General features: G+C 58.5%; 1 long non-coding RNA gene across 1 annotated transcript; it reads left to right on the top strand.

Moving 5' to 3' along the window:
- The first annotated feature begins 626 nt into the window (after window positions 1–626).
- LOC144335089 (uncharacterized) lies at window positions 627–2948 on the top strand. The gene is made up of 2 exons (XR_013405530.1): window positions 627–1074; window positions 1614–2948. It is a non-coding gene; the product is annotated as an uncharacterized LOC144335089 (long non-coding RNA).
- The last annotated feature ends 4288 nt before the right edge of the window (window positions 2949–7236 follow it).

Raw genomic sequence — 7236 nt, 5'->3', positions numbered from 1 at the left:
TCTGCTCACCCCCGTGTGTCGTGATGGCAGGTGGAATGTCAGATATTGATGGAGGGGGCAGACACAGGGCAGGAAGGAGGTGGGTGCCATGGAAAACATGTAGCTTTGTGGCCTTGTAGCCAGGTAGGCAAGTCTTGTTTGAAATCCTGGCTCTCTCTCCATACTGGAAGACCTGGCCAAGTCACTGATTTTCTGTGTGCCTCAGTGTTCCTAGGGCCAGGGAGAAGACCAGATGGTTTTTTGTTTGTTTGTTTGTTTGTTTGTTTGGAGATGGAGTTTTGCTCTTGTCGCCCAGGCTGGAGTGCAGTGGCGCAATCTCAACTCACTGCAACCTCTGCCTCCCAGGTTCAAGGATTCTCCTGCCTCAGTCCCCCAAGTAGCTGGAATTACAAGCATGTGCCATCATGCCTGGCTAATTGTTTGTATTTTTAGTAGAGGTGGGGTTTCACCATGTGGGCCAGGCTGGTCTTGAACTGACCACATGTGATCTGCCCACCTCAGCCTCCCAAAGTGCTGGGATTACAGGCGTGAGCCACCGCACCCGTCAACCAGATGGTTTGTTTGTTTGTTTGTTTTTAAGACAGAGTCTCATTCTATTACCCATGCTGCAGTGCAGTGTTGTGATCTCGGCTCACTGCAACCTCCGCCTCCCGGGTTCAAGCGACTCCCCTGCCTCAGCCTCCCTAGTAGCTGGGATTACAGGTGCCCACCACCGCACCAGCGAATTTTTTGTATTTTTAGTAGAGATGGGGTTTCACCATGTTGGTCAGGCTGGTCTCGAACTCCTGACCTCAAGAGATCTGCCCCCCCCAGGCCTCCCAAAATGTTGGGATGACAGGCGTGAGCCACTGCACCTGGCCAACCAGATGGTTTTGATCCTGCGATGCCATGGCTAATTCTCTCTCAGTGGCCCCTGTCAGCAGGCGCTTTTTTTTTTTTTTTTTTTTTGAGATGGAGTCTCGCTCTGTCGCCCAGGCTAGAGTGCAGTGGCCGGATCTCAGCTCACTGCAAGCTCCGCCTCCCGGGGTTCACGCCATTCTCCTGCCTCAGCCTCCCGAGTAGCTGGGACTACAGGTGCCCGCCACCTCACCCGGCTAGTTTTTTTGTATTTTTTAGTAGAGACGGGGTTTCAGCGGGTTACCCAGGATGGTCTCGATCTCCTGACCTCGTGATCTGCCCGTCTCGGCCTCCCAAAGTGCTGGGATTACAGGCTTGAGCCACCGCGCCCGGCCAGCAGGCGCTTCTAGAGTTACAGGAATCCCAGAAACCAGCCAGGTGTGCTCTTCAGACCTGGGGGAGCTGGAGACAGAGCCCTCTCCAGCGGGCACATGTCTGGGCTTCCTCGGGACCCACTGCAGTCAGGTGAGGGCTCAGTTCCCCCAGGGCCTCACTCTGGTCTTCTGCCAAATGGGATGTTTGCTCCTACCTCACACGCTGCTGTCTATGAGCCACCAGCAGCTCAGAGAAGTGGCACTTTTTTTTTTTTTTGAAACAGAGTCTTACTCTGTTGCCCAGGCTGGAGTGCAGTGGTGCGATCTCAGCTCATTACAACCTCTGCCTCCTGGGTCCAAGCGATTCTACTGCCTCATCCTCCTGAGTAGCTAGGATTACAGGTGTGTGCCATCAGGCCCTGCTAATTTTTGTATTTTCAGTAGAGATGGGGGTTTCACCTTGTTGGTCAGGCTGGTCTCGAACTCCTGATCTCATGTGATCCGCCCGCCTCAGTCTCCCAAAGTGCTGAGATTACAGGCATGAGCCACGGCGCCCCGCCCCCAGTGGCACTTTTTGTTGAAGTGTGACACATACACAGAAATGCATCCCAGGTGTTCAGTTCTGTGAATCTTTACAAAGTGAACTCATCGGTAATACCCATGTCCAAATCAAGAATAGAATAAAGCGTGCTCCCCAGAAGCCAGGGCAGGACCAGTTTTTACAGGACACAACAGGCCAGCTTGCCACTCTGTCATTTTCTGGGTCCCCTTGCAGTGAGCAGGGGGAGTACAGAGGGGAAGAGGCAGGAGCTGTGACCCCCAGCACTGGCCTCCAGCCCTCCCGCTCTGCCTCTCCTCACCAACAGGCCAGCAGAGGGGCTAGCCATCGCCTCCCCTGTCACCAAGGAGACCTTCTTCTGGATCCTGAGGACGCCTCTAGAATCCCATCTGGGGAGCCAGGAAAGCTGGGAGAGGGAGAACACAGGGCCCCTTTGAGCCGCTTGTTGGACACCGCCCAAGGACTCACGGCTTATAAAGGAAGACTTGAACCCAGGGCTGTCCCCACCAAAACCCACAGCCACTACAGCATTGGGGGTCACTATCTCCATTTTACAGAATAGGACACTGAGGCTCAGAGAGGCCAAGAACAAAGCCAGACCTCCAAAGCAGCACTTCTGCACGCAACACCCATGGGCGAACAGGAAGACACAGGCTGGCAGCCGAGGGGCCGACTTGAGCCTGTCCCTCCGCGATCGAATACTTTGTGTTCCTCCACCTTCAGGAAGGAGCGTAACCTCCTTCACAGCACCCCAGCCCTCCACAGCCTGGCCCTGCCAGCCTCATCGTCCTCACCTGTCCTCAGCACACCAGCCTTTCTCTGTTTCTGCAATGCTCAGAGCTCCTTTTGAACTTGGGCCTCGGCTCATGTCGTTTCCCTGCCAAGCTTGCTCTTCCCTGCCCCTGCCGCATCCTACCTTCAAATGTCACTGACTCTGGGTGTCTTCCCCAGTGACCCACCCACCCCACATATCCTGTCAGTCCCTTTGAACGCCCCCCAAGGTGTAGGTGCACGGCCATACAATGGTTTGCTTAATACCTATCTTGCTCCAACAGAGCTGGGACCCGTCTGTCTTTGTCCTCAGCTGTATCTGCTGTGCCCAGCCCAGTCCTGGCACACAGTAGATGCTGGATGAAGATGTGCTGAGGGCCGAGTGAGGTGGCTCACGCCTGTAATCCTAGCACTTTGGGAGGCTGAGTGGGCCAATTGCTTGAGCTCAGGGGTTCGAGACCAGCCTGGGCAACATGGTGAAACCCCCATCTCTGCTAAAATACAAAAACATTAGCCAGGCATGATGGTAACACACCTGTAATCTCAGCTACTCAGGAGGCTGAGGCGGGAAAATTGCTTGAACCCGGGAGGTAGAGGTTGCAGTGAGCTGAGATCACGCCACTGCACTTCAGCCTGGGTGACAGAGTGACTCTTTCTCAAAAAAAAAAAAAAAAAAAAAAAAAAAAAAAAAAAAAGTTCTGAGACTCTGAGATGCATGAGGCTGTGACTGGCAGGCAGAAGGGAGCCCAGAGGAGCCTTGAGGGACATAAGACCCAATACGGTCTTTGTAGGAGGCCTAGGGAGGGGCAGGGCCTTGCTCAAGGTCACACCACTTAGTGGAGCCTCAGGATTGGAACTCACATCCCCTGCTCTCCAGCCTGGAGCCTCCCTCCCAAATGCAGTCTAGTGCTGGGAAAGGAGAGGGTGGCAGGCTGGCTCTAAGCAAAGACCCTCCCCTTCTCCTTTGCTTCCCTCTCCTTCCTCTGCCCCTCCCCACTCTTCCTCTCCAACCAGGAGGCTGCGGAGGCCATGGCTCAGCGAGGGCTGAGGAGCCCTGACCTCCATCCAGGCTCCGCGATCTGTCAGCACCACTCTGCTAAGACCTGCCAAACCTCCGCACCGCCGCAGGCTGACAGGGCTGCAGGTGCCAGCGCTGACCTCCCGCTGCTCCGGTCCCTCCCCTTCCGCAGGCACCTCCCCCTCCCCACCGCCACCTGCAGCCGGGTTCTGGGGTCCTCCTGGGCCACCTGCTTACTGTGTGTCCCTGGACACCGCATCTCCCCTCGCTGAGTTAGTTTCCTCATTTGTAAAACGGGGATATGACCCGTCTCCTGGAGTGACTGGGAAGACCGGTGGTATTAACGCAAACTACAGCCTGGCAGCTTCTAGGCGAACTCACTTCTGAGGACGCCTCTCCTGCTGTCCTCTCAAAGCGGGGGACGAAGCCACCACCACCCGGTTTACAGATGAGGAAACTGAGGCTCACGGAGATCTGGAAACCTTCCCAGGCAGCTGGGCTCCGAATCCAGGCCTGCGAGCACAAGGGCTGGCTCCCGCCCCCGGCCCTGGTTCCTCCTCCCCCAGGGCAGGGCCCGGCCGTGCCAGGCGCTCGGTGACAGCCCCCGCGGGGGAGGCCGGGCTGGGAAAGCAGAGGGCAGCGGGCGGGGGCGCCTGGCCGCGCGGGGTCGGCCGCGGGTCGATACGGCGGCAGGATGAATGGGAGAGGGGAGCGCGGGCGGGAGGAGGAGGTAGGAGGGGGAGGAGGGAGAGGCCGGAGCAGGGGGAGGGCCCGCCCCCGCCGCCCCCCAGGCCTCCGCCCAGCCCAGCGGGCCCGGCCGGGTCTGCAGCCGTCAGCGCCAAGCGCAGCCCCGCGGCCCCACCGAGGGATCGATAACTAATTTCACCGCGGCAGCCGCCCCAGTTTTTTCCCGATAATTACGCGCCGGCAGCTGCGAGCGAGGCCCCCAGCCCGGCGCGCAGCCCCGCCCGCGCGCGATCAATTGACACCGCCACCGGGCGGCAGGAAAACTCATTTTTCTCTCCCTCCCCGGCTCCGGGTGGGCGCGGGCTGAGCTCTGCCAAGGGCCCAGGGCTGCGCGGGGCCGGGGCCGGGGCCAGGGCCAGAGCAGGGGGGAGAGGGCAGGGCCCGAGGAGGGGGCGCGGGCGCGGGTTTGGGAAGGAGGCTTTCAGGGAATCCGAGGCTGCAGGGTGCCTCAGTTTCTCCACTCTACCACAGGGGTGTAGCCGAAGGCGTCAGGGACCTGGGGTGCGGGCGGGGCTGTCCCGGCCCTTCTCAGCTGCTGGGGTGGCGGACTGGCTGTGGGAGGAAGGGCTAAGTCAAGAGCCACGGCCTGAATGCGTGGGTTCGACTCTGGACTCCCACCAGGGACCACAGTGTGAGGTTGCATCCATTCCTTCCCTTCGTCTCTTCCTCTCTGAGCCTCAGTTTCCCCATCTTCCAAAAGGGGCCTGGCATATCCTGGGCAGGCAGATGGTGGATCGGGGCAGTGAGGTGCCCACAAGGAAGTGCTCCCCACACGGTGGCTTGGAGGAAATCCTCCTTCATCAGCAGGAAGGAGGCCCCCTGTGGGCCAGGCACTGTTCTAGGCCTTCAGGGTGAGGACCCAGCAGTGACCACAGCTGACAAAACCCCTACCCTTGTGGAAGGGACATTCTGCTGAGGCCATGGTGGTACAGTACCCAAGTAAGCAGTGAGAAGATGCCATGTGCCATGGAGAAAAACGAAGCAAGGTCAGCAGGACAGGGTGTGGGGTGCAAAGGCAATGCAGCCCCCAGGACCCACGGTGGGCCTCACCCCAGGACCCACAGTGGACCTCACCCCAGGCCCTCCTTGCAAAGCTCAGAGCTGCTCACTCCCAAACTGCCGGTTGTTCAAGGTCACGGGAAACCTGCAGACTTGGCATTCTCCAAGGAGGGTGGCCAGGAAGAGGGACACCAAGAGGAAGGAGAAGCCAGGCGGTGGGGTGGGACAGTCTCCCTCTGGGAGTCCATAAGAGGGCCAGAGAGAGAGAGAGGGGTGGGGACTGGAGGGCACCAGGGGAAAGGAGGTACACTCAGAGCTCCAATGGACACGGTGTCCTGGGGGGTCTGGTCAAGAGAGACTTGGATTTGCTGTCCTGGCCCCAGCTGGGCCAGTGAGGCCCAGAGAAGGGCAGGGACTTGCCCGAGGCCACAGTACATATGGGGGACAGAGATGGGCTCCTAGATCCTGCCACCGGGCACAGAGAAGGGCAAGAGGGGCCAGAGAGGAAAGGAGGAAAAGAGACTCATGGAGCAGAGGCGCCATTCTGTGTTTAGAGGGGCCAGGAGCCGCAGCGTACTTCCCAGAGGCCAGCTAAAGCTTCCTGGGAGCTCCATGGGAAGTGCTGGGACTTCTACAGGACTCAGCATGACTCAAAGGGCCCTGGGGAATGTGTTCTGTTCCCCAGTCCCCCACCCCCCAGCTACGAGAACGACAGAGGCTCCCCTGATGGAGGTGGGTAAGCCGGGCAGGGGTGGGGGCCCAAGACTGCTGGGAACGTGGGGTGTTCCAGGGCTGAGCAGACCTTCTGACTCTTCCCCTGCCTCGGTTTCTTCATCTTAAAAATGGAGCTGGTGTTGAGGTGCTGAGGTTCTGTCAATCTTTCTTCCCTACAAATTCCTGGCACGCCCAACCCCACGTCTGGGTTGAGAGTAGTGACTCAGCAGAAAATGAAGGCTACTGCTAGCAACCAAATGAGGTTAGCGGAAGGACTGGCAGGATGCCGTGGGCTGGGATTCGGAACAGCGCATAGCTAGGTCTCACCCGCCTGAGGCCCCATCTATCCAACCACCTAACATTTACTCATCATTCAGCAAATATTTAGTGAACACTAACTGTGTGAGAGGCACTGTGGAGGGGAGTGAGTGTAAGCTCCCCCCTCTTCTCCATCTCCTTCCTCTCCCCACAACCCCCACGTCTCCACCTTCATTTTCTCTTGGGGTATGGTCAAGGGAGGTCTGGATTGGAAGTCAGGACTAGACTCAGGACTGCTGGTGACCTAGGCAGGCCCCTTGCCCTCTCTGTGCCTTGGTGGACCAATGGTCATTAGTGGACTCTGTGTCCTTCCTGAGAGAGGCGGGTCCTGGATTAACAGCAGCTCTGGGCCGGGGGCCTCACCCCTGGACCTCATTCAGTCTCCATGAAGTGCGATGAAGGAACAGAGACTAAGACTCACCCAGGGTCCCATAGCCAGGAGGGGGAAGAGGGCAGAGCTCAGGTCTGTCTGACCCCAGAGCCCTGCCCACTTGTCTGAGCTGGAGGGGAAGGAGAAACTTTTGGATCCTGGATAGAAGCTGGGATGTGGGGTAGGGACTAAGGTGCTCAGAGTCCCCTTGTCCTGCCCCTCAGTTAGTGGCTGTGGCCACCAGCTATCTCAGAAAGGCCTCTGTGGGTCAGAGAAGGAGCTGCCCCAGAAGGCCATGCGGGGTGACCTTGACCTCCTCGACATTCCCTGGGCCAGCGCAGGCACAGAACGAGACTCCTTTTGTAAAGAGACATGTACTCACTGGGTCAGTAGTGAGGCCGGGAGGAGAGCCTTACAGCTACGAGCACAGGATTTTTAAGACTGGTCCCCAACCCAGCTCTGCTGCCCGCTAGCACTGGGTCCTTGGGCAAGCTGCCTCCTCCCCTGAGCCTCAGGCTTCCCATCTGTA

The sequence above is a fragment of the Macaca mulatta genome, chromosome 15 (assembly GCF_049350105.2).
Source record: "Macaca mulatta isolate MMU2019108-1 chromosome 15, T2T-MMU8v2.0, whole genome shotgun sequence".
Classification (NCBI taxonomy): Eukaryota; Metazoa; Chordata; class Mammalia; order Primates; family Cercopithecidae; genus Macaca; species Macaca mulatta.
Note: the sequence above shows the minus strand (reverse complement) of the source record. Positions and strands in the feature narration are given on the sequence as shown.